The sequence below is a fragment of the Pristiophorus japonicus genome, chromosome 6 (assembly GCF_044704955.1).
Source record: "Pristiophorus japonicus isolate sPriJap1 chromosome 6, sPriJap1.hap1, whole genome shotgun sequence".
In the NCBI taxonomy this organism is placed as follows: domain Eukaryota; kingdom Metazoa; phylum Chordata; class Chondrichthyes; family Pristiophoridae; genus Pristiophorus; species Pristiophorus japonicus.
In genome coordinates this window covers 229,679,423-229,707,121 of record NC_091982.1, presented here as the reverse complement: position 1 = coordinate 229,707,121, position 27,699 = coordinate 229,679,423, and positions in this window count along the sequence as shown.

Sequence of the window (27,699 nt, the reverse complement as noted above, 5' to 3'; positions counted from 1 at the left end):
TCCCTTCATGTCCATGCTTGTGGAGGGGGTGGGAGTAGTTGGCAGAGGGAGGAAGAAACACATGGGTGCTGGTGGCAAGACGACTGAGTTTGCAAAGTTATGGCATGGAGAATCATCTGTGCAATGCTACATGCTACCGCTCCATGGGACAACATGCTAGTGACCAGATACTGCTGTTCATCCCTCCATTATTCAGAAAATGATTTTGAATGGGTTATACACCTTGGATTTCCTCTCTTCTTGCGCTGGGGAAGATGCAATAGTGGGGAGGGAAAGTGCATAAATCAATGTGGAACCGCACAGCATCGCGAGTCCCACATGCCCTTGTGTTGTTTTTGGGCTTCTGATCCACCTTGCCTGAGAAGTGGCCACCCACTGAAGGATTCATGGATGTGAATGAGATACAGAGAAAGAAGTTTTCAGTGTCTTCATCCTTCTCGACCTCTTCAGCCTTTAGCAGGGTCGATCATGTTGTCCTCCTCTAACGCCTCTCCTCTGTTGTCCAGTTTAGAGGGACTGCCTGGTTCCACTCTTGCCTATCTGGCTGTAGCCAGAAAATCTCCTGCAATTGCTTCTCTTCCTGCCCCCATTCCAGTATCTCAGGAGTCCCCCAAGGATTTATTCTTGGCCAATTCTTATTTCTCCTCTATATGCTACCCCTTGGTGATATTACAAAGTATTTTATAAACCCAAATAGGCCATTCGCCCAACTGGTCCATGCCGGTGTTTATGCTCCTCATGAACCTCCTCCCACCCTTCTTCATCTAACCCTATCAACATATCCTTTTATTCCTTTCTCCCACATGTGTTTATCCAATTTCCCCTTAAATGTATCTATGCTATTTGCTTTAACCACTCCCTGTAGCAGCGAGTTCCACATTCTCACCACTCTCTGGGTAAAGAAGTTTCTCCTGAATTCCCTATTGGATGTGCTAGTGACTATCTTGTATTTACGGCCCCTTGTTTTAGTCGCCCACAAGTGGAAACATCTTCTCTGCATCTATCTTGTCAAACCCTTTCATTAATCTTAAAGACCTATATCAGGTCACCTCTCAATCTTTTTTTAGAGAAAAGAGCCCCAGCCTGTTCAAACTTTTGTGATGGGTATGTCCTCTCAGTTCTGGTATCATCCTTGTAAATCTTTTTTGCACTTTCTCCAATGCTTCTACATTCTTTTTATAATATGGAGAGCAGAACTGTTCACAATATTCCATGTGTGGTCCAACCAAGGTTCTACAAATTGAACATAACTTCTCTGCTTTTCAATTCTATCTCTCTAGAAATGAACCGGGTGTTTTTGTTTTGTTTAATGGCCTTATTAACCTGCATTGCTACTTTTAATGATTTGTGGATCAGTAACCCCAGATCCCTCTATTCCTCGACCAAATTTATTTTCCAAGGCTTGCTTATTATTCCTACTAAAATGTACCACCTCACAATTATCTACATTGAAGTTAATTTGCCAATTACATGCCTATTCTGCAAGTTTATTCATGTCTTCCTGTATTTTGTCCCAGTCCTCTTCTGCATTAACGACACCTCCCAATTTGGTGTCGTCGATACATGACGTCAAGTTCCACATGCAAGGTAATGACATCCAACTCTACCTCACCACCTCTTCTCTCAAACCTTCCACGGTTTATGTGTTGCCAGGCTGCTTATCTGACATCCAATCTTGAATGAGCCGAAATTTTCTCCAATTGAACACTGGGAAGACAAAGCCATTGACCGGAATTTTCTCAAGGGATGCAAGTTGAGGGTGGCAGGTCTCTGAGGCGGGTGGGAAACCTGGGAGGCCAGTTTCCCGCAGGCCCTGATTTGGATATGAGACCTCAGATGCAAGGGGTTGGTCTGGGGGAGGAATCGTGGGTTCGGCATGGTCGAGGATCAGTGAAGTGGGGTGTCAGGGTAGCGGGGTTGGGGGGGTGTTGGCATAGTCAGGGATTTGATGGTGGGGGTCGGGGTGGGGGGTTTGTCGGGGATTGGTATGGGCTAGGTCAGGGATTGTGGGGGTTGACAGGGTGGGGGGTGGTGTGGGGTGTTGGCTGGGGATCGGCAGGAGGGGGAGAAAGGATCAGGGCCAACCATTGGAGGATTGTGGATGGCCTCAGCATCATTGGTGGGGCAGGGAAGGCCTAATGGGGGGTTATCCAATCGCGGAATGTGGGTTTGGTAGGGACCCTGGATCTAGGAGGTAGGTATAAAGCCACTTGCCTCCTGGATGCAGCAGTGCTGTGCACTGATCAGCTCCGCTGGGCAGGCCACATTGTTCGCATGCCAGACACGAGACTCCCAAAGCAAGTGCTAACCTGAGGAAGGACATTCTTGCTATTGAGGGAGTGCAGCGAAGGTTCACCAGACTGATTCCTGGGATGGCGGGACTGACCTATCAAGAAAGACTGGATCAACTGGGCTTGTATTCACTGGAGTTCAGAAGAATGAGAGGGGACCTCATAGAAACGTTTAAAATTCTGACGGGGTTAGACAGGTTAGATGCAGGAAGAATGTTCCCAATGTTGGGGAAGTCCAGAACCAGGGGACACAGTCTAAGGATAAGGGGGAAGCCATTTAGGACTGAGATGAGGAGGAATTTCTTCACCCAGAGAGTGGTGAACCTGTGGAATTCTCTACCACAGAAAGTTGTTGAGGCCAATTCACTAAATATATTCAAAAAGGAGTTAGATGAAGTCCTTACTACTAGGGGAATCAAGGGGTATGGTGAGAAAGCAGGAATGGGGTACTGAAGTTGCATGTTCAGCCATGAACTCATTGAATGGCGGTGCAGGCTAGAAGGGCCGAATGGCCTACTCCTGCACCTATTTTCTATGTTTCTATGTTTCTATGTTTCTACTCGGAACTCCTTCACGGCAAATGAGCCAAAGGTGGGCAGAGGAAACGTTACAATGCCTCCCTGAAAAAGTGCAACATCCCCATTGACACCTGGGAGTCCCTGGCCAAAGATCGCCCTAAGTGGAGGAAGTGCATCCGGGAGGGCGCTGAGCACCTCGAGTCTCATCACTGAGAGCAGGCAGAAAGCAAGCGCAGGCAGCGGAAAGAGTGTGCGGCAAATCAGTAGTTCCCACCCTTTCCCTCTGAGCACCTCGAGTCTCACCTGTGACAGGAACTGTGGTTCTCGTATTGGACTGTTCAGCCACCTAAGAACTCATTTTAAGAGTGGAAGCAAGTCTTCCTCGATTCCGAGGGACTGCCTGTGATGATGATGATGATGGAGGCAGCAGTCCTCGCCTCAGTTTAACTGCCGGGTTTCACGAACCTGTCCATATGCAGTTAAATTCAAAATGGGGGTGAAAAAAGAAGCTGCCAGCCTCATTACAATATTTCAATTGGCGTACCGCCCCCTGGGAACGGGTAGGTCGCCTGCCACCAGCCTGCCTCCATCAAAACCGGAAGTGAGCCAGTTGGAGGCGGGATCAGGTTGGGAATCCCAACAATTTAACTGCCCCCGTGCTCCAAACCCAACAATTTTTTTTTAGGGGAAAATTCCATCGTCTTTGGCCCTGCCGCAAACTCTGTTCCCTAGCAACCGATTCCATTCCCCTTGTTGGCCCATTCTTTTTCTTTGTGAAGCTCTTGCGGTGATTTTCTATGTGAAAGAAGCTATATATAAATGCAAGCTTTGTTCAAGGTAGGGAGAGGTCTCTGCACATGTCACTTTTCATTCACCCTCTGCCCTCCCCCACTCCTCCGGTCCCCCTTTACATAGATGGCGTAACCTGACCTAGTTTCCAGATGCTCCCGCAGACGCCTGCCAAAGTTATGGAACAGACGCAGGTTTTATTTCTGTTGCTCCACGTGCTTACATGAATCTTGTGCTGAACTGAGGTGGCTAGAATACACGGAAGGGCACGCATAATTTCCTTCACACTTAGACTTCAGAAACAGTATAATGGAAGCTGTAATGCTGTGAGTGATTGGCAATAAATGTGATAAAATATTAGTGATTCTATAATTCGACTGTCGGGTACAAAGGCATTAAGAGAGCTATGCAATGTTAATTAAATACATCTTCTGCTCAATATTCCGATCCAATGAATTTTAACTTGCTACTAGTAATATCCAACAGGGTATTGGAACGAAAGTTTGAAAATGTCAATTAGTAAGTGGAAATGAGTCAATTGACATTTGCAACTGCAGCAAAGGGCAGAAGTTGATGACCATGCAGGTGAACTTTGTTTCAAATCAAATGGAAGCAAAATAGCAATACCTCCAATGGAGTCTGTGAAGCTTTTAAAACTTTTTAAACTTTAATGATTGAAAACATGGCTAGATCAAAGGTAGTACACAAGAAAGTATGTTCTGCAGATGAGAAACGACAAAATGGATTCCAGAAAGATCTTTACGTGGTCGACGTGATTGCCAATATGTCCAATGTTCTTGGCAACAGGGACGGCACATCTGCTGAATGTCTACATTAGGGTGAGTGATAATGCTTTTTAAATTTACTCGTAACTAAGACATAGTATAATGATGTTCGAAAGGTCTTCTATAATAATATTTAGTATATTGTTTTGAAAATCCTTCCAGTCTCGGTCTACAGTTGCTTGCTGTGCTTGAAATAAATAAGTTTACTACTGATTCTGTATTTTCTGGAACAGTCTTACTATAAAATTCTGCCTGCCATGAATAGTCCAAAGCTAATGAAAATATTCTTTCATGTGTCTACAGATGAATTTTCCAGATCCTGTTCCAGATCTTGCTATTGAGGGAGTGCAGCGAAGGTTCACCAGACTGATTCCAGGGATGGCTGGACTGTCATATGAGGAGAGGCTGGATCAACTGGGCCTTTATTCACTGGCGTTTAGAAGGATGAGAGGGGATCTCATAGAAACATATAAGATTCTGACAGGACTGGACAGGTTAGATCGGGAAGAATGTTCCCGATGTTGGGGAAGTCAAGAACCAGGGGACATAGCCTTAGGATAAGGGGTAGGCTATTTAGGACTGAGATGAGGAGAAACTTCTTCACTCAGAGAGTTGTTAACCTGTGGAATTCCCTGCCGCAGTGAGTTGTTGATGCCAATTCATTGGATATATTTAAGAGGGAGTTAGATATGGCCCTTGCGGCTAAGGGGATCAAGGGGTATGGAGAAAAAGCAGGAAAGGAGAACTGAAGGAATGATCAGCCATGATCTTATTGAATGACAGTGCAGGCTCGAAGGGCCGAATGGCCTACTGCTGCATCTATTTTCTATGTTTGAATTTACTTCAAGATATAAATCACTATTTTCAATGAGAAGGGCAAAGATGATGATGCCAATGATAAGGTGAGATGAGCTACAGTCTATAATGACACATAATTTGGGATCCCGTCCTTGCACAGTGACTCACAGAGCTATCTCTCTGCCGTACAAGCCAGGAATGTATCAAGAAAGACCGAGAAACACCTATCGGATCCAGTGGGAAAGGGCAGGCACCATTTATTATTTTTGCCAGTTCTCCATTCCCATTTCACATACGAATTGAAAAGCTACAACACACTACCTGTTCTGCCTCCTTGTTGTAACCCCAATAGTTTCTGGAACTTTTGTTCATATGATACTGTTTTTTATCGTCTGCCTTCCTCTTTCAGCCCTGCAGTACTTGGCTGAGCGGGTCTCAAGATTTGCGGTGGTGGTGGTATGCAACATGCTGTACAACCTTACCATCATGAGGAAATAGCCGTTGCCATCATCTATCAGGTGAATAGCTGAGGACGCAGGAGGATGAGAAAGAGGAGACAGAAGAACAGGAAGGGAGGCTTCATCCTAGACAGCCCCTTTCTTGCGGGCAGTACATGAAGAACTAATTCAAGTGCGATACCAGTAACGTCAATCCCAATTATCCATTTACCAACAGTCCCACACTCCTTATCTAGTATTTTTTAAATGGTGAGAGATTGGGAAATGTTGGTGTTCAGAGGGACCTGGGTGGCCTTGTGCACAAATCACTGAAAGTTAACATGCAGGTACAGCAAGCAATTAATAAAGCAAATGGTATGTTGGCTTTTATTACAAGAGGATTTGAGTATAAGAGTAAAGACGTCTTACTGCAATTATACAGGACCCAGCTGTTAGTGGGAATGTTGCACTTTATCAGGGAGCACTACCTCAGTGGCTACAACATGGCTGCTCGAAGGCTGCTGATTTTTGGTGGAGGAGACTGCAGATGGTCTTGGAGAATGACCTCGAGCAGCTCCTGGCCTAGAAGCCCCGGCTTCAGACTGCACCATCTCGGCATGGATGGCAGCAATCTGGGCGGGCTGGCTGGCTGACAGGCAACAGCAAGGGCATTGGTGAAGTGGCAGGGATGGGAGCAGGAATGCTGCCATCCTGACAGGACAGCGGTTCATGCACCATAGAGCCACTGGCATTCCCCCCCCGAGGCAGTGCCTCAGTAATCCGAGTTATCTATCGGAGGACATATTGCTGTACTGCTGTAACAGCCTGGAAGCTCCTTTTGAATACTGGTATCCAGAGCCATGATGGCAGCAGTCTGAGCTTCCACAGCAGCACTCAGATGTTAAATAGCTGCTGCTTGTGCTGCAGTGGAATCTGAGTTATTGACCACCAGACACTGCATCATGGTTGTTTCCAGATGTAGTTGGCCACTAGTTCCACGCTGGAAAGGCTGGGCTCCATGCTCTGCGCAAAAGCCTGTGCCAAGTTGGTGCCAGACTCCTCCCTGCTCCTTGACATTGCATTCAAGCTTTCTGGCAGGCAATGCACTCAGCATTTTGGTGTGTACACCCTTTAACCCTCTTCGGTATCCTGGCCCATCGGAGTCCTCATCGGAGTCCACTGCAACAGAACTCGTGTGTGATCTCTCCCTCCGGTGCGTTGGCATCTGTACTATCCTGCCCCCTGCCTTGGCTGCAGCGGACTTGTGCCTGGTATCTCAACTCATGCAGATGCCGACTCAATGCTATCCTCTAAATTACGTGCAGAGTCAGTATCTGAGCTGGTGGCTGTGAGTGGAAAATCGAGTGATGGTGTGCCTTCAGCAGCACTGTCTTCTTGCTCTTCCTCCCACTGCATTGGTAGGTTGCAGTTCTTGGATATCTGGAAGGAATAAGGGGCATGGGTAAGTTTGTGATGAGGGGAGAGAAGAAAGTAAGAAGTGCATTCTTACACCATTTGTAGCTTGTAAGTCAGAAGAGATTGTGGGATGAGGGAGAAGTGGGATGTGAGGGAGGAATAGTTTTGAGGATACCATCATCTTCAATGGATTCAGCCCCACCAGTGGCCACGGCCTCAGCAGTGGCCCTTTCCATAATGGCCAGCACCATATCCTCCATGGGGTTAGAACATGCAGGCATGCCTCTCCCCCTCCAGTTCGTTCCAGCTGCCTCCGGTTTTGCACCACCTTCTCCAGCAAGAGTGTGTCAGTGAGTGTCATGCAATATGGTTTGGTGATGTGCCTGTCATGGTTTAATAGCTGGCAATGTGTGCTAGGTGTGAGATGTGGGAGTGAGGCTTGCAGCATGCTAAATGTGCGATGTGAAGCATATTTATGACTCCTGATCAATAGAGATTGTTGGTAGGTGAGTGATGGGGTGTGGTGAATTGGGCAGTGGTTGAGGCTAATGGTACAGTTTGTGGGATGTGGCATTTGAAGACGCATTTACTGATCTTGAACACTTGTTTGAGGCCATGAAACTTCTTGCGGCATTCCATCCAGGTCTTTGTGGCTAAACTCCTGGCTTTGACCTCTGCGGCTATCTGTTCCCAGTGCCTTCTCATTGTGTTTCTGGAGGGCCTCTTGCCCCCCTGAGGAAACAGAACATATCTCCTCCGTTTCACCACCTCCACCAAGATGCCAGTGCAGCGTCCAAAAACTGGGTGCTGCTCTCCCCCATGGTCGGCCATTCTGTACTCTTTCACGGGTCAGATTCAGTTGCAAAACGACTCACGGCACCAGCTCCAGCCATAATGCACTGCCCCTTTAAAAGGTGCAGGCTAGCTTTAAGTAGTGCAAGTTACTAACGATATTGGACTGTGTGCTGATGCGTGCAGCTAATGAACAGCATGGTTAATGCTGGCTGCATGCAGAAATCAATGGGCCAAAAACGTAATTAAAATTAATAGAAATAAAATTAAATGTTTCAGAATTTTTTATTTTTTTTAATTAAAAATGTTTTAATACTGTTAAAATAAACTTATCTCAATGGACAGGGTTTTCAATATAAAAATTAGTCATAACATTTATTTTTTCTATCTTTTAAAACTCTTACGCTGGTGAAAGCAGGCCTTACACCTCCTTTTACTAGGCATAAGAGTTTTAAGGACATTCGCTGGCAAATAGCCCAACTCTCCGTCCGCGGAGGCCCTTTACTTTCGCATTCGTACAATCTGTCAAAAGAAATTTTGACTGATTGCAAATGCCAGGTTTAGGCGCATGCGCAGTGAATGCCTAAATCATGAACTTGCAGGGCCTCTTCGGGCGCGTGCGCACATCGTACGCACTCGGAGATGCCGCAATTTTCGGCCCACTGTAATGAGCAGGCAGCATGAAATTGGTGTACACTGAACGGGCGCAGGTTAATCGCGCCTCATGATCCCTGTGCCCATTTTTGGGGGCCATCCATTTTAACCCCCATCGTCTGTGGTTAACATGGCTATAAGTACCATTAATGCTGAGAATGCAATTGTCATTTGGTGGCAATTAAATGGTAAAATGACCCAAATTCTGAAAATATGTCTCCTGGAATTTTTTCTTTAATTCTGTAATTGCTTTTGAAATATTAAAAAAGCTTTTTCTCAAAATGATTCACAATTTATTGTGTATCCCATTAATAAAATAAGTAAATGAAAGCAATCTCCACCTGGTTACTCTTAGTACTTTGGGACATTTAAATACATTACTTGAACTTAATATAGTGAAATTTGTCTTACCTAGCTTTTCAATGTATCATTGAATTAAAACTAGTCAGTGAAAAATTGTAATAATTTTAGAGTCTCCAGAGTCCCTCCTGTTTGCATATTCAGTTGACTAATCTAATCTCTCCTGCTGTTATGGGTTCTCACTTTTAAATACCGAGCATCCCATTTATTTGCATTTTAGAAAAAAATTGTATTTATTTTTGCAAACAAAAAAAATTGAAAGCATTTAATAAACATTTCTGACAGATATTGGTTGCCCAGACTTGACCCAGTTTATAGCTTTACGTTATTAGTCTAATCTCCCTTGATTCTTGTCCCTGTATTTGATAATATATTACGAAAGGCATTCTTCAGGGTTCCTCCTCCCTGTCCCAATCAGCGCTAATAGAAATATAGTGTGTTGCTCCCCAGTTTTAACAAGCCATTCTTTATTTGTAATCTATTATGGCTGTGTAAGGGAATATTACAGATCTGCACCGTGTTAAAATGCTAAACTTCCCATATGATTCATAGTTATAAATCATACATAATCAAGCTCAATAAAACTTTAATAAGCTAACACAGCATCTCGGGCTATTTGTATTTTCACATGCTGTGTAATAGTCTGGCATGATTTCTTTTGTTACTTTTTATTGATAATTTGCATTGATTACCTCCTGCAATGGATGCTCCTCTCATTAAGATGTCTCATCTATGAAGTAAAATGAAGAATAATTGGGGAAATTTTTTTTTGTGATCTATAGATTGCATTGCGAAAGATTTTGTACCAGGACTAGATCATTCCCTTTGCTAACTGGTCTGGAGCAAGGTACTTTCCTGCTTTAGTAAGAACATAAGAACATAAGAATTAGGAACAGAAGTAGGCCATCTAGCCCCTCGAGCCTGCTCCGCCATTCAACAAGATCATGGCTGATCTAGCCGTGGACTCAGCTCCACTTACCCGCCCGCTCCCCATAACCCTTAATTCCCTTATTGGTTAAAAATCTATCTATCTGCGATTTGAATACATTCAATGAGCTACCTCAACTGCTTCCTTGGGCAGAGAATTCCACAGATTCACAACCCTCTGGGAGAAGAAATTCCTTCTCAACTCGGTTTTAAATTGGCTTCCCCGTATTTTGAGACTGTGCCCCCTAGTTCTAGTCTCCCCAACCAGTGGAAACAACCTCTCTGCCTCTATCTTGTCTATCCCTTTCATTATTTTTAATGTTTCTTTAAGATCACCCCTCATCCTTCTGAACTCCAACGAGTAAAGATCCAGTCTACTCAATCTATCATCATAAGGTAACCCCCTCATCTCCGGAATCAGCCGAGTGAATCGTCTCTGTATCCCCTCCAAAGCTAGTGCATCCTTCCTTAAGTAAGGTGACCAAAACTGCACGCAATACTCCAGGTGTGGCCTCACCAATACCCTATACAGTTGCAGCAGGACCTCCCTGCTTTTGTACTCCATCCCTCTCGCAATGAAGGCCAACATTCCATTCGCCTTCCTGATTACCTGCTGCACCTGCAAACTAACTTTTTGGGATTCATGCACAAGGACCCCCAGGTCCCTCTGCACCGCAGCATGTTGTAATTTGTCCCCATTCAAATAATATTCCCTTTTACTGTTTTTTTTGCCAAGGTGGATGACCTCACATTTTCCGACATTGTATTCCATCTGCTAAACCTTAGCCCATTCGCTTAACCTATCTAAATCTCTTTGCAGCCTCTCTGTGTCCTCCACACAACCCGCTTTCCCACTAATCTTTGTGTCATCTGCAAACTTTGTTGCACTACACTCTGTCCCCTCTTCCAGGTCGTCTATGTATATTGTAAACAGTTGTGGTCCCAACACCAATCCCTGTGGTACACCACTAACCACCGATTTCCAACCCGAAAAGGACCCATTTATCCCGACTCTCTGCTTTCTGTTAGCCAGCCAATTCTCTATCCATGCTAATACATTTCCTCTGACTCCGCGTACCTTTATCTTCTGCAGTAACCTTTTGTGTGGCACCTTATCGAATGCCTTTTGGAAATCTAAATACACCACATCCATCGGTACACCTCTATCCACCATGCTCGTTATATCCTCAAAGAATTCCAGTAAATTAGTTAAATATGATTTCCCCTTCATGAATCCATGTTGCGTCTGCTTGATTGCACTTTTCCTATCTAGATGTCCCACTATTTCTTCCTTAATGATAGCTTCAAGCATTTTTCCCACTACAGTTGTTAAACTAACCGACCTAGAGTTACCTGCCTTTTGTCTGCCCCCTTTTTTAAACAGGTGTTACATTAGCTGCTTTCCAATCCGCTGGTACCTCCCCAGAGTCCAGAGAATTTTGGTAGATTATAACAAATGCATCTGCTATAACTTCCGCCATCTCTTTTCATACCCTAGAATGCATTTCATCAGGACCAGGGGACTTGTCTACCTTGAGTCCCATTAGCCTGTCCAGCACTAACCCCTAGTGATCGTGATTATCTCAAGGTCCTCCCTTCCCACATTCCTGTGACTGCAATTTTTGGCATGGTTTTTGTGTCTTCCACTGTGAAGACCGAAGCAAAATAATTGTTTAAGGTCTCAGCCATTTCCACATTTCCCATTATTAAATTCCCCTTCTCATCTTCTAAGGGACCAACATTTACTTTAGTCACTTTTTCCGTTTTATATATCGGTAAAAGCTTTTACTATTTGTTTTTATGTTTTGCGCAAGTTTATCGTTTTATATATCGGTAAAAGCTTTTACTATCTGTTTTTATGTTTTGCGCAAGTTTACTTTCATAATCTATCTTTCCTTTCTTTATTGCTTTCTTAGTCATTCTTTGCTGTCGTTTAAAATTTTCCCAATCTGCTAGTTTCCCACTAACCTTGGCCACCTTATACGCATTGGTTTTTAATTTGATACTCTCCTTTATTTCCTTGGTTATTCACTGCTGGTTATTCCTTCTCTTACCACCCTTCTTTTTCACTGGAATATATTTTTGTTGAGCACTATGAAAGAGCTCCTTAAAAGTCCTCCACTGTTCTTCAATTGTGCCACCATTTAGTCTGTGTTTCCAGTCTACTTTAGCCAACTTTGCCCTCATCCCACTGTAGTCCCCTTTGTTTAAGCATAGTACGCTCGTTTGATACACTACTTCCTCACCCTCAATCTGTATTACAAATTCAACCATACTGTGATCACTCATTCCGAGAGGATCTTTTACAAGGAGATCGTTTATTATTCCTGTCTCATTACACAGGACCAGATCTAAGATAGCTTGCTCCCTTGTAGGTTCTGTAAGATACTGTTCTAAGAAACAATCCCGTATGCATTCTATGGATTCCTCCCCAAGGCTACCCCGTGCGATTTGATTTGACCAATCGATATGTAGGTTAAAATCCCCCATGATTACTGTCATTCCTTTTTCACATGCCTCCATTATTCCCTTGATTATTGCCCGCCCCACCATGAAGTTATTATTTGGGGGCCTATAAACTACGCCCACCAGTGACTTTTTCCCCTGACTATCTCTAATCTCCACCCACAATGATTCAACATTTTGTTCATTAGAGCCAATATCATCTCTCACAACTGCCCTGATATCATCCTTTATTAACAGAGCTACCCCACCATCTTTCCCTTCTTGTCTATCTTTCTGAATTGTCAGATACCTCTGTATGTTTAATTCCCAGTCTTGGCCACCCTGCAACCACGTTTCTGTAATGGCCACAAAATCATACCCATTTGTAATGATTTGTAATGAACACAAAGCAACTTGTCAGCTCTCAAGTTAAAACAGTGAGCTTGTGGCTCATCTCCAATCTTTCATTGTTTCTTTCTGTTTTATTGCTACATATCCTTTGTGGCCTGTTATAGCCCTTGATTCATTTAAATGTTATTCTTTTTTTAAGATTAAATTCCCTTGATTACAGTTTGAGTCACAGTATCTAGCAAGTGAAAAGTTAATTTACTCATGCTCAAAAGTGATGCACTGCAACATTTTATTAACTTATTAATGCAATGGTAATTCATAACTATAGTGGTGCCTGTTGGGCTAATTCATCCTATACTTTTCCCACCTCATTTAAGGAGATACTACATGTGCCCAAAATGATGCAAGAAAATTTGGCAATGTCCTGTGTTTTAGATTATCACAGTATCTACTGTGGCTCAGTTGGTAACATGCTGGCCTCTGAGTCTAGAAAATGCTGGGTTCAAGTCCCATTGTGCACATTGGCTGCCATGTTTCCTACCTTACAGCAATGACTACACTTGTATTTCATTGGCTTTTTATTGCTTTGGGACGTCCTGAGGTCATGAAAGTCGCTGTTCTTCTTTCTTTATAGGTATGAACTCACATTTTTTATAATTCTATAACTCCACCTGTAAAACTTTTTATCCTTGAATGAACACAGATGAATGACTCGAGATACCATTACTGGGTTATAGTCATCCTCGCTAAATGAAACAAGAAAACGTTTCACGGGAAGACACCAGGCAGGATGTTCCTTGATTGCAGTCTAATTTTTGGGGGGTATTCAAAGGGTGTTGGTGAATGAGGGAGCGGGGGGCATAAGTTTGGGTGAGGTCCCATTACACCGGATAGCTGTCCATCTTAACCTGCATTCTAATATTCTTTCAGCATCACTTCTGCCGAACTTCATAACTGCCTGCCCAAAGTACAGGTGGGTATATTTAAATGAGGTGGTAATAATGTGGTGATGTTGTACTTCGTATTTTCCATCGTTGGCACTTCATTTATGCTGGACTTTACTAATGTCTGTGTAAGCCAGGCATCCAGCCAGCATTGTTGGCACTCGAAATGCTCAAGTGAATTTAAAGGAGCACAGCGAGCAATTTTGAAGCATTGGTTAAAATCATGATGTTTTCTACATTTTTACCAGTTTCTTTGTTTTGCTACTGACGATTGATTCTAGGTTCTCTATTGTACATTTTGCTTTGTGCCTTTCATTTTTACCCCTCGCCTATTATACGTACATAAGCAACAATGGGATTATTATTGAGAATATCCCAGTATCTGTGTTTCTTGTGGAAGGAAGAGATAAAGGAACAGAGTGGTTAGGCACCATGAGCTATGTGGCATTGACCTGCGAATACTTTCACTCCAGAGTGTATACTAAAGCACACCTTGCGTCTAACTCCACATGACCTTCGCGTGTTGGTTATGGGAAGGAATTTGCGCATCACAAGGAAAGCCATTAGTGAATTATGCCACTTACTGGAACATGACCTGCATTGTCAGTGACCATCAAGATCACCAACTGAATTATGCCATGGTGATATTCCAGACCGGCTCTGCTTTGGTACAAAGGCCTTATAAAGGAAACTCCTCATGGAAGCACTGGAGGAGGAAGATTCCCCAGGATAGCCGGGAAATCAGGCTGATGAGCAGGAACATCATTATAGGCAGTCCCTCGAAATCGAGGACGACTTGCTTCCACTCTAAAAGTGAGTTCTTAGGTGACTGAACAGTCCAATACGGGAATTACAGTCTCTGTCACAGGTGGGACAGACAGTCGTTGAAGGAAAGGGTGAGTGGGGAGTCTGGTTTACCGCACACTCCTTTGCTTGCTTTCTACATGCTCTCGGTGACAAGGCTCGAGGTGCTCAGTGCCCTCCCGGATGCTTTTCCTCCACTTAGGGTGGTCTCTGGCCAGGGACTCTCAGGTGTCGGTGGGGATGTTGCATTTTTATCAAGGAGGCTTTGAGGGTGTCCTTGAAACGTTTCCTCTGCCCACCAGGGACTCACTGGCTATGTAGGAGTTCCGAGTAGAGCGCTTGCTTTGGGAATCTTGTGTCAGGCATGCAAACAATGTGGCCCGCCCAACGGAGCTGTTCGAGTGTGGTCAATGCTTCGATGCTGGTGATGTTGGCCTGATTGAGAACACTGACGTCGGTGCGTCTGTCCTCGCAGAATCTTGCGGAGACATCGTTGGTGGTATTTCTCCAGCGATTTGAGGTTTGTCCTGAATATGGTCCACGTCTCTGAGCCATGCAGGAGGGCGGGTATCACCGTAGCCCAGTAGACCATGAGCTTGGTGCCAGATTTGAGGGCCCGATCTTCGAAAACTCTCTTCCTCAGGCGGCCAAAGACGACAGCTAGCTGCCAGATACCAGTCACTTGTGCCAATCTGATACAGGAGACTGTCTTGACTACCACATCTCCCCACTACATTAACAGCCCTGTTACATCTTCCTCCTTTCCATCACATTTGTGATACAATAATATCCTGTTTATACGACACTTAAGCAAATTGATAACCTATAGGGCCCTATCTGTGTGCTTCAAATGCTAAGCCCATTTGTGCAGTCTCCACAAAACCACTTCCCAACATTGACAAAAACAATGTCTGTGTGTCCAAGAATTTAAGAGCATAAGAAATATGAACAGGAGTATTCCATTCGGTTCCTTCAATAAGATCATGGCTGATCTTCGACCTCAACTCCATCTTCCTGCACTATCACCACATCATTTCATGAATATCCAAAAAATCTATCAATCTCTGTCTTGAATATACTCAACAACTTAGCCTCCACAGTCTTCTGGGGTGGAAAATCCCAAAGATTCACCACCCTCTGAGTGAAGAAATTTATCTTCGTCTCAGTCCTAAATGGCCGACTCCGTATTCTGAGACCCCTGGTTCTAGACTCCCCAGTCAGGGGAAACATCCTCCGTTTATCTACCCTGGCAAGCACTAAGAATTTTGTACATTTCAATGCGATCAATGATTTTAGTGAAGCATAATTTTATTTACAACAACAACTTGTATTTATATAGCGCCTTTAATGTAGGAAAACGTCCCAAGGCGCTTCACAGGTGTGTTAGAAGACAAAACAATAAATTTGGCACTGAGCCACATAAGAAATTACGCAGATGACCATAAGAACATAAGAAATAGGAGCAGGAGTAGGCCATTTGGCCCCTTGAGCCTGCTCCACCATTTAATAAGATCACGACTGATCTGATCCTGGCCTCAACACCACTTCCCTGCCCGCTCCCCATAACCTTTGACTCCCTTATCTTTCAAAAATCTGACTGTCTCCACCTTAAATACATTCAATGACCCAGCCTTCACTGCTCCATGGGATAGAGAATTGCAAAGATTGACAACCCTCTGAGAAGAAATTTCTCCTCAATTCCATTTTAAATGGGCAACTCCTTATTCTGAAACTGTGCCCCCTAGTTCTAGATTCGCCCACGAGGGGAAACATCCTCTCTGCATCTACCCTGTCAAGCCCCCTCAGAATCTTCAATAAGACCACCTCTAAGTCTTCTAAACTCCAATGAGTATAGGCCCAACCTGCTCAACCTTTCTTCATACGACAACCCCTTCACCTCAGGAATCAACCTCATGAATCTTCTCTGAATCCACACTGCCTCCAGTGCAAGTACATCTTTCCTTAAATATGGAGACCAAAACTGTATGCAGTACTCCAGATGTGGTCTTACCAACGCCCTGTATAGTTGTAGCAGGACTTCCCTACTTTTATACTCCATCCCCCTTGCAATATGGGCCAACATTCCATTTGCCTTCCTAATTACTTGCTGTACCTGCACACTAACTTTTTGTGTTTCATGTACAAGGACCCCCAGATCCCTCTGTACCACTGAAATTTGTAAACTCTCCCCATTTAAATAATTTGCTTTTTTATTTTTCCTACCAAAGTGGATAACCTCACATTTTCCCACATTATACTCTATCTGCCAAATGTTTGCCCACTGACTTAGCCTAAATATATCCCTTTGTAGATTCTTTGCGTCCTCCTCACAACTTGTTTTCCCACCTATCTTTGTAGTGTCAGTAAATTTGGCTACATTACACTCGGTCCCTTCATCCAAGTCATTAATATAAATTCCTATAAATTAACATAAAGGCCTAGCTCTGTCATGCCCGTGTGGTGGCTGGTGTGCAAATGGTCACCAAACAGTAAAAATATCCATGCACAGGCATCTTCCACCCCTGGAGTTCAGGAATGGAATAGCGGGTCCTTCATTGAAACATCAGTGAACTTATCCCTTTTGGTATAGAAACATAGAAAATAGGTGCAGGAGTAGGCCATTCGGCCCTTCTAGCCTGCACCACCATTCAATGAGTTCATGGCTGAACATTCAACTTCAGTACCCCATTCCTGCTTTCTCGCCATACCCCTTGATCCCCCTAGCAGTAAGGATAGAAACATGGAAGCAAGTCATCCTCGTTCGAGGGATCACCTATGATGAAGCACCAATGGGGAACAAAGAAATGGCAGACCAATTGAACAAATACTTTGAATCTGTCTTCACTAAGGAAGACACAAATAACCTTCTGGAAATTCTCGACGTTCGAGGGTCTAATGAAAAGGAGGAACTGAAGGAAATCCTTATTAGTCAGGAAATTGTGTTAGGGAAATTGATGGGATTGAAGGCCGATAAATCCCCAGGGCCTGATAGGCTGCAACCCAGAGTACTTAAGGAAGTGGACCTAGAAATAGTGGATGCATTGGTGATCATTTTCCAACATTCTATTGACTCTGGATCAGTTCCTATGGACTGGAGGGTAGCTAATGTAACACCACTTTTTAAAAAAGGAGGGAGAGAGAAAACAGGGAATTAGAGACCAGTTAGCCTGACATCGGTGGTGGGAAAATTGTTGGAATCAGTTATTAAAGATGAAATAGCAGCGCATTTGGAAAGCAGTGACAGTATCGGTCCAAGTCAGCACGGATTTATGAAAGGAAAATCATGCTTGACAAATCTTCTAGAATTTTTTGAGGATGTAGCTAGTAGAGTGGACAAGGGAGAACCAGTGGATGTGGTGTATTTGGACTTTCAAAAGGCCTTTGACAAGGTCCCACACAAGAGATTAGTGTGCAAAATTAAAGCACATGGTATTGGGGGTAATGTATTGACGTGGATAGAGAACTGGTTGGCAGACAGGAAGCAGAGTCGGAATAAATGGGTCCTTTTCAGAATGGCAGGCAATGACCAGTGGGGCGCTGCAGGGTGCAGTGCTGGGACCCCAGCTATTTACAATATACATCAATGATTTAGATGAAGGAATTGAGTGTAATATCTCCAAGTTTTCAGATGACACTAAGCTGGGTGGCAATGTGAGCTGTGAGGAGGATGCTAAGAGGCTGCAGGGTGACTTGGACAGTTTAGGTGAGTGGGCAAATGCATGGCAGATGCAGTATAATATGGATAAATGTGAGTTTATCCACTTCGGTGGCAAAAACAGGAAGGCAGAATATTATCTGAATGGTGACAGATTAGGAAAAGGGGAGGTGCAATGAGACTTGGCTATCAGCTGTTGAAGGTTGGCATGCAGGTACAGCAGGCGGTGAAGAAGGCAAATAGCATGTTGGCCTTCATAGCTAGAGGATTTGAGTATAGGAGTAGGAAGGTCTTATTATACAGAGTCTTGGTGAGGCCACATCTGGAATATTGTGTTCAGTTTCGACCTCCTAATCTGAGGAAGGACGTTCTTGCTATTGAGGGAGTACAGCGAAGGTTCACCAGACTGATTCCTGGGATGGCAGGACTGTCATATGAGGAGAGACTGGATCAACTGGGCTTGTATTCACTGGAGTTTAGAAGAATGAGAGGGGATCTCATAGGAACGTATAAAATTCTGGCAGGATTGGACAGGTTAAAGGCAGGAAGAATGTTCCCATTGCTGGGGAGTTCTAGAACCAGGAGTCACAGTCTAAGAATAATGGGTATGCCATTTAGGACCGAGATGAGGAGAAACTTCTTCACTCAGAGAGTGCTTAACTTGTGGAATTCTCTACCGCAGAAAGTTATTGAGGCCAGTTCGTTAGATATATTCAAAAGAGAGTTAGATCCCTTATGGCCAAAGGGATCAAGGTGTATGGAGAGAAAGCAGGAAAGGGGTACTGAGGTTGAATGATCAGCCATGATCTTATTGAATGGCGGTGCAGGCTCGAAGGGCCAAATGGCCTGCTCCTGCACCTAATTTCTATGTTTCGATGATAATATAAATTGTAAATATTTGAGTACCCAGCACTGATCCCTTTGGCAACCTGAAAATGATCCATTCATCCCGGCTCTCTGCTTTCTGTTAGTTGTTGAGGCCAGTTCATTAGATGTATTCAAAAGGGAGTTGGATGTGGTCCTTACGGCTAAAGGGATCAAGGGGTATGGAGAGAAAGCAGGAATGGGGTACTGAAGTTGCATGATCAACCACCATATTGAATGGTGGTGCAGGCTCGAAGGGCCGAATGGCCTACTCTTGCACCTATTTTCTATGTTCGGTTTCTATGTTAGCCAATCCTCTATCCACGCTAATATATTACCCGAACCCTGTGAGCTCTTATCTTGTGCAGTAACCTTTTATGTGGCACTTTATCGAATGCTTTCTGGAAATCCAAAAACACGGTTTTGGTTCCCCTTTTTCCACCCTGCTCATTACATCCTCAAAGAACTCAAGCAAATTTGTCAAACATGATTTCCTTTTCATAAAACCATGCTCGCTTTGTTTGACTGCATTTTGATTTCTAAATGTCCTGCTACTACTTCCTTAATGATGGACTCCAGCATTTTCCCAATGACAGATGTAAGGCTAACTGGTCTTTAGATCCCTACTTTCTGTCTCCCTCCTTTTTTAAATAGGGGCGTTACACTTGCAGTTTCCCAGTCCACTGGGACCTCTCCAGAATCCAGGGAATTTTGGTAGATAACAACCAATGCATCCACCATCTCTGCAGCCACCTCTTTTTTAAGAACCTAGGATGCAGGCCATCAGGTGCAGGGGACTTGTCCACCTTTAGTCCGATTAGTTTGCCTCGTACTTTTTCTCTAGTAATAGTGATTGTTTTAATTCCCACCCCCCACCCCGCCCCAATAGCCTCTTGATTATAAAATATTGAGATGCTTTTAATGCCTTCTACCATGAAGACCGATATAATATATTTGTTCAAAGTCTCTGTCATTTCTCTGTTTCCCATTATTAATTCCCCAGTCTCATCCTCTAAGGGACCAATGTTTACTTTAGCTATTCTCTTCCTTTTTATATACCTCTCGAATCTCTTACTGTCTTGTTATATTTCTTGCTAGTTTACTCTCATAAGTTGTCTTCTCTTTTTAGTCGTTCTTTTTTGGTTTCTAAAAAATTTCCCAATCCTGTGTCCTTCCATGTTCTTCGCAACATTGTATGCTTTTGTTTTCAATTTGATACCAGCCTTTACTTCCTTAGTTCACCACGGATGGTTCATCCTTATCTTAGAATCCTTCTTTCTCACTGGAATATATCTTTGCTGAGAGTTATGAAATATCTCCTTAAATGTTTGCCACTGCTTTTCTATAGTCTTAATATATTTTCCCAGTCCACTTTAACCAGCTCTGCCTTCATACCTTTGTAATTACCTTTATTTAAGTTCAGGACACTAATTTGAGAACTAGCTTTCTCATCCTCAAACTGAATTTTAAATTTTACCATGCTATGATCATTCTTCCCCGGAGGATCCTTCACTACAAGATCATTAATTAATCCAGACTCATTGCACATTACCAGATCTAAAACAGTCTGCTCCGTGGTTGGTTCCGCAGTATATTAGTCCAAGAAACCATCCCGCATACATTCGATGAATTCATACTCCAGGCTACCTTTGCCAATTTGATTTGTCCAATTAATATAAAGATTAAAATTGCCCGTGATTATTGCAGGCAAATTCTTTCAAGCCTCTTTTATTTCTTGATTTATACTCTGTCCTACAGTGTGGCTACTATTTGGGGACCTGAAGACCACTCCCACCACTGACTTCCTAGCCTTATTATTTCCTATCTCCACCCAAAGTGATTCTGCATCTTGATCTTCTGAGCCAATATCATTTCTCACTACTGCACTGATCTCATCCCTTATTAAAAGAGCTACCCTACCTCCTTTTCCTTTCTGCCTATCCTTACGAAATGGCTAACACCCCTGAATATTCAGTTCCCATCCTTGGTCAACTTGCAACCACATCTCTGTAATGGCAATCAGATCATACTCATTTATTTCTACTTGTGCCGTCAACTCATCTATCTTGTTACAGATCCTGCACGTGCTTTCAGATATAACAGATTTAAATTTTATCTAGTGTGTATATGCTCTGTCCCTTCCTGTCACACTCTGGTTATCATTACCCCTATTACTACCCTGCACTTTTGCCTTCTCATTTCTCTTTTTACATTTGCGCTCATCGTATCCCTCCCCCCGCACCTCCCCCCCACCACACACACACTATTTAGTTTAAAGCCCTATCAACCGCCCTAGTTATTCAATTCGCCAGGACACTGGCCCCAGCGTGGTTCAAAGTGAAGCCCGTCCCAATGAAACAGCTCCCTCTTATCCCAGTACTGGCGCCAGTGCCCTATGAATTGAAGTCTATCTCTCCTACACTAATCTTTGAGCCATGTGTTCATCTCTTTGATCTTATCCACCCTATGCAAATTTGCTTGTGGCTCAGGTAGTAATCTCTGGCCCCTAGCTGTTCATATCCCTCAGCAGAACCTCTTTCTTTGTCCTACCTATGTCATTGGTACCTACATGGACCACAACGACTGGATCTACCCCGTCCCACTCCAAGTTCCTCTCCAGCCTGGACGAGATGTCCTTAACCCTGGCACCGGGCAGGCAACACAGCCTTCGGCACTCACGTTCTCGGCTGCAGAGTACCTTATCTATTCATAGAAACATAGAAACATAGAAAATAGGTGCAGGAGTAGGCCAATTGGCCATTCGAGCCTGCACCACCATTCAATAAGATCACGGCTGATCATTCACCTCAGTACCCCGCTGCTGCTTTCTCTCCATACCCTCTTGATCCCTTTAGCCGTAAGGGCCATATCTAATTCCCCTAACTATACTGTCTCCTACCACAACAATATTTTTTTTTAGTCCTCCCAATTGAATGGTCCTCTGTACCACGGTGCTGTGATCAGTTTGCTCATCCTCCCTGCAGTCCCCGCTCTCGTCCATACTGTCATGTATGTAACTACAATGTAACACCACTGTATTACTGTATACACTCAACCTAGATGCACACCTTGACCACAAGGGGTGAACTTGTGGGAGACACTCCTTACCTAATCAGGTATAAAAAGGGAGGTCCCATGCAGGGTCACTGTCTTTGGAGTCCTGTGAATAAAGAGTTGAGGTCACAGAGTGACCTTGTCCCCAGAAGGCGCCTGGTGTAGTTTCATACTGTAGAATAAGGACTTTACATTGGCGACGAGAAACGGGAATTCATGACCCACGAGAATGGCCACCGGTAGCACAGAGGAACGGTACTGTGTTGGGCAAGACTGGGACGATTTTGTCGGGAGGCTTCAGCAAAGCTTCGTTACGAAAGATTGGCTGGGGGATGCAGCGGCTGACGAGTAAAGGGCTCATCTCTTGACCAGTTGCGGACCAAAGACTTCCGCACTCATGAAGGACTTACTAGCACCTGAAAAGCCGGCGGACAAAACCTTTGAAGAACTCAGCAAATTGATCGGGGAGCACCTCAAACCGGTGAGTAGCATACATATGGCCCGACACAGATTCTACACCCACTGACGTCATGAAGGACAGAGCAGACCGGACTTCGTAGCGGACCTCCAGTGTTTGGCGTAAGTTCATAGACGCCTGCAGGGGGGAGATGCTAAGGAACTTCTTTATCGAGGGCATCGGTCATGCGGGAATTTTCCACAAATTAATTGAGACCAAGGATTTGACCTTGGAAGCGGCGGCGTTAATGGCTCAAACTTTCATGGCGGGGGAGGAAGAGACGAAAATAATATATGGGCGCATTTCTGCCTCTAACGCGGCGATGATTCAGGGAGTCAACATCATTAATGCGACCCAGAGCCCCACTGGCAGGCAGGGGCAGTGGGAAGCAATAGACCCCAGAGCAGGACTTCAACAGAGACAATGGCAGGCTGAACGGACATTCACGCCATCACAGTGGACAATGCGGCCCAGGATGGGGCCATTGACATCCACTAATAGGGTATTTAAGAGCAGTCAAAGGAACAGTCAGCCCAGAATGCTTGACCACAGCCCTTTTGTTCCCAACCAAGGAAACTTTAATTCATGCTGGAGATTTGGGAGAAAACACTCAGCTAGATCTTGCAGATTTCAACAGTTTGTCTGCAGGAGCTGCAATCTCAGTGGCCACTCAGCTCGAATGTGCAGGAAGTCTGCAACTAGACTAATATGAGGTGGATGGACGAGAAGAGGGTTCTTTGAGGCAGGATGACCTTTGGGGCAAATTGATGGATGCTGAGGTGCAGCGGGTCCATGTGGCGAATATTCACAGTTCATACAGCAAAACGCCACCAATGATGATGAGGGTTTTAGTAAATGGTATCCCTGTATGCATGGAGCTGGACACTGGGGCCAACAAGTCACTCATGGGCGTTCAGCAATTTGAGAAGCTATGGCCACTCTGAGCCAGTAGACCCAAATTAGCACGTGTTGACACACAATTACGGACTTACACGAAATAAATCATTCCGGTGCTAGGCAGTGCAATGTTGGCTGTCACACACAATGGGTTAGTGAATCGGCTACTGCTTTGGATTGTCCCGGGCAATGGTCCCGCACTGTTGAAGAGGAGCTGGTTAGCCGAGATGAATTGGAAATGGGGGGATGTTCACGCAATGGCATCTGTGGAGCGAAGTTCGTGCTCACAAGTCCTACAACAATTCGATTCACTATTCCAACCTGGCGTCGGGACTTTCAAAGGCACTAAAGTAGTGATACACATCATTCCGGACTCCAGGTCAGTGCGCCACAAAGCCAGCGCGGTGCTGTATGTGATGCGGGAAAAGATCGAGAGCGAACTGGACCGGCTGTTGAGAGAGGGCATCATCTCGCCTGTTGAATTCAGCGACTGGGCGAGCCCCATCGTTCCCGTACTAAAAGCGAATGGCTCTGTCAGGATCTGTGGCGACTACACGACCACCATCAATCGGGTGTCCCTACAAGATCAATACCCGCTCCCGAGAGCGGAGGACCTTTTCGCCACACTGGCAGACGGCAAGCTGTTCACCAAGTTGGATCTCACTTCAGCCGATATGACCCAGGAACTGGCCGACGAATCTAAACTACTGACCACCATCACCACGCACAAGGGACTGTTCGTTTATAACAGGCGCCCGTTTGGCATTCATTCAGCGGCCGCGATTTTTCAACGAAACATGGAAAGCCTGCTTAACTCCATTCCTGGAACGACCATATTCCAGGACGACATCCTCATCACGGGTCGAGACACCGAGGAACACCTCCACAACCTGGAGGAGGTGCTGCACCGACTGGACCAGGTAGGCCTGCGACTCAAAAAGTCTAAATGTTTGTTCTTAGCTCCTGAGGTTGAGTTTCTGGGTAGGAGGGTTGCTGCAGATGGGATTCGGCCCACCGAATCCAAAACAGAGGCGATTCGATGAGCACCCAGGCCCTGCAACACATCGGAGTTGCGTTCATTCCTGGGACTGTTGAACTATTTCGGGAACTTTCTGCCGAACTTGAGCATGTTGTTGGAGCCGCTACACGTGCTCCTGCGTAAGGGTTGTGATTGGTTTTGGGGGAACTGTCAGGAAAGGGCTTTTGATCGGGCGCAAAACCTACTTTGTTCAAACAAGCTGTTGACCCTGTATGACCCCTGTAAAAACTTGGTTCTGACATGAAATGCATCGTCCTATGGGGTTGGGTGCGTGTTGCAGCAGGGCAATGCTGAGGGTCAACTACAACCTGTGGCTTATGCCTCCAGGTCGCGCGCTCAAGCAGAACGGGGATATGGGATGGTCGAGAAGGGCAATGGCATCAACCACGTCAGGACTGCGCCGTTCAAGCTGGCCTCCAATGACCAGGCGGAACGTGCGGTCGAAATCATTAAGCAAGGTATGCTCAGGATTCAAGGGCCCTCCCTACAATGCCGCCTATCGCGCCTCCTGCTGGCCTATAGATCCCGACCACACTCGCTCACGGGGGTCCCGCCTGCAGAGCTACAAATGAAACGGACGCTCAAAACTCAGTTGTCCCTCATTCACCCAGTCCTGACCGACATGGTTGAGGGCAAGCGCAAGTCACAAAATGAGTACCATGACCGTAATGCGAGGGGGAGATGTATAGAAATAAATGATCCTGTATTCATCCTCAATCACGCCATGGGGCCCAAATGGCTTGAGGGCACTGTAATTGACAAAGAGGGAATAGGGTCATTGTGGTAAAACTCAACAATGGTCAGATATGCCATAAGCATCTGGACCAAGTAAAAAAAAGGTTCAGCATCGACACGGAGGTACCTGAAGAAGACCATGAGATTGAGCTCACAACACCACCAGTGAACGAGCAACAAGAGCAATCAGAAGAATGCACAGTCCCTGCGGTCAGCCCGGAGAGGCCAGAATCACCACAGGTGACAGACACTCACGTCAGTGTCCAACAACCAGAGCCCCAACTGCGGCGCTCCATGAGGGAGCGTAGACCACCTGAAAGACTAAACCTATGATTCCAATAAGACTTTGTGGGGGGGAGCTGATGTCATGTATGTAACCACAATATAACACCACTGTATTACTGTATACACTCAGCCTAGATGCACACCTTGACCACAAGGGGTGAACTTGTGGGAGACTCCTTACCTGATCACTCAGGTATAAAAAGGGAGGTCCCACGCAGGGTCACTGTCTTTGGAGTCCTGTGAATAAAGAGTTGAGGTCACAGAGTGACCTTGTCCCCAGAAGGTGCCTCGTGTGGTTTCATACTGTAGAGTACGGACTTTACACATACGGGGAGCAAGAATCTTGTACCTGTTGGACAGTTGCAAGACCTGAGACTCCTCCATCTTTACCTCCTGGGCCCCCATACGTGCCTCACTCATAGCCGCATCTTCTTGTCCCTGATGACGGACCAAATTTGAATTAATTAATCTAAGGGGTGTGACTGCCTCCTGGAACACAGTGTCCAGGTAACTCTGTCCCCTCCCTGATGTGTTGTCAAGTCCGCAGCTCGGACTCCAGCTCATCAACACTGAACTGAAGTTCCTCGAGCTGCAGACACTTGCTGTAGATGTGGTCGCCGTGGATCTCAATGGGGTCAAACAGCTCCCACATGCAACAGTAGTAACAAATCACCTGCCCTGCCATCTCTAATGTATTTAATTAATTAAGTTTTGAATGTTTAGTTTTTAATCCCAGCTCTTAATTTAAACCAATGCCCAAGAAAAGAGAGAAAAAACTGACCAACCAATCACTTTCCTGCTTTCGTGTGATGTCACACTTTGAATCTTTTTACTTCTTATCCTCCCAGGTCTGTTGGAGCTGCTCTGGGTAGCCCTTTTAGAAATCCCGTTGGGTTGGCTGTCTCGCGCCTTTTATCTCTGGCTGCTGGTCCCGATCTCGCATTCTTATGTTCTTATGCTCAAGAGGGCAGAATTTGAGGAGCACAGATATCGCAGGGGGGTTGTGTGGCTGAAGGTGATTACAGAGATAGGGAGGGGTGAGGCCATGGAGGGATTTGTAAACAAGGATGACAATTTTGAAATCGAGGCCTTGCTTAACCAGGAGCCAATGTAGGTTAGCGAGCACAGGTGATGGGTGAGCGGGACTTGGTGGGAGTTAGGACACAGGCTGCTGAGTTTTGGATGACCTCAAGTTTACATAGGATGGAATGTAGGAGGGCAGCCAGGAGTGCGTTGGAGTAGTCAAGTCGAGAGGTAACAAAGACACGGATGAGGGTTTCAACAGTAGATGAGCTGAGGCAGGAGTGGAGATGGGCGATGTTAGAGGTGGAAATGGGCGGTTTTAGTTATGCTGCGGATATGTGACCCGAAGCTCATTTCAGTGTCAAATATGACACCTAGGTTGCGAACAGTCTGATTCTGCCTCAGACAAATGCTAGGGAGAGGGATGGTGTCAGTGGCTACGGAACGCAGTTCGTGAGGGGGACCAAAGACAATGGCTTAAGTTTTTCCAATATTTACTTGGAGAAAATTTCTGCTCATCCAGAACTGGATGTCGATCAAGCAGTCTGACAATTTAGGGACCATGGAGGGGTCGAGAGAAGTGATGGTGAGGTAGAGCTGGGTGACATCAGCGTACATATAGAAACTGATGCCGTGTTTTCGGATGAATTCGCCAAGGGGCAGTATATAGATGAGAAATAGGAGGGGGCCAAGGATAGATCTTTGGGGGACACCAGAGGTAACGATATGGGATTGGGCAGATAAGGCACTGCAGGTGCCTTTCTGGGTATGATTAGATAGAAAAGAATGGAACCAGGCGAGTGCAGTCCCACCCAGCTGGATGGTGGTGGAGAGGCGTTGGAAGAGGATGGAGCAGTCACTCTTGCCAACGGCTGCAGAAGAGTCGAGAAGGACGAGGAGAGATAGTTTACATTTGTCACAGTCACAAAGGATGTCATTTGTGACTTTGATGAGAGTTGTTTCGGTACTGTGGCAGAGGCGGAAGCCAGATTGAAGGGATTCAAACATGGACAACACATTCAAGGACTTTGGAGAGGAAAGGGAGGTTGGAGATGGGGTGGTAGCTTGCAAGCACAGTGTGGTCAAGGGTTGGTTTTTTGAGGAGAGGGGTGTGAAGGTAGATTTGAAGGGGAGGGATCAGTACCTGAGGAGAGAGAATAGTTAACAATGTCAGCTAACATGGGAGCCAGAAAAGGAAGTTGAGTGGTCAGCAGTTTAGTGGGAATAGGATCAAGGGAGCAGGAAGTGGGTCTCATGGACAAGATGTCTGTGGAGAGGACAAGAGGGGAGATGGGAGAGAAACTGGAGAAAGATGCGGGTTTAAGCCTAGGGCAGGGGGGAACCTCAGGAAGTTTGGCCCAGTGGGCTAGGGGAAGGAA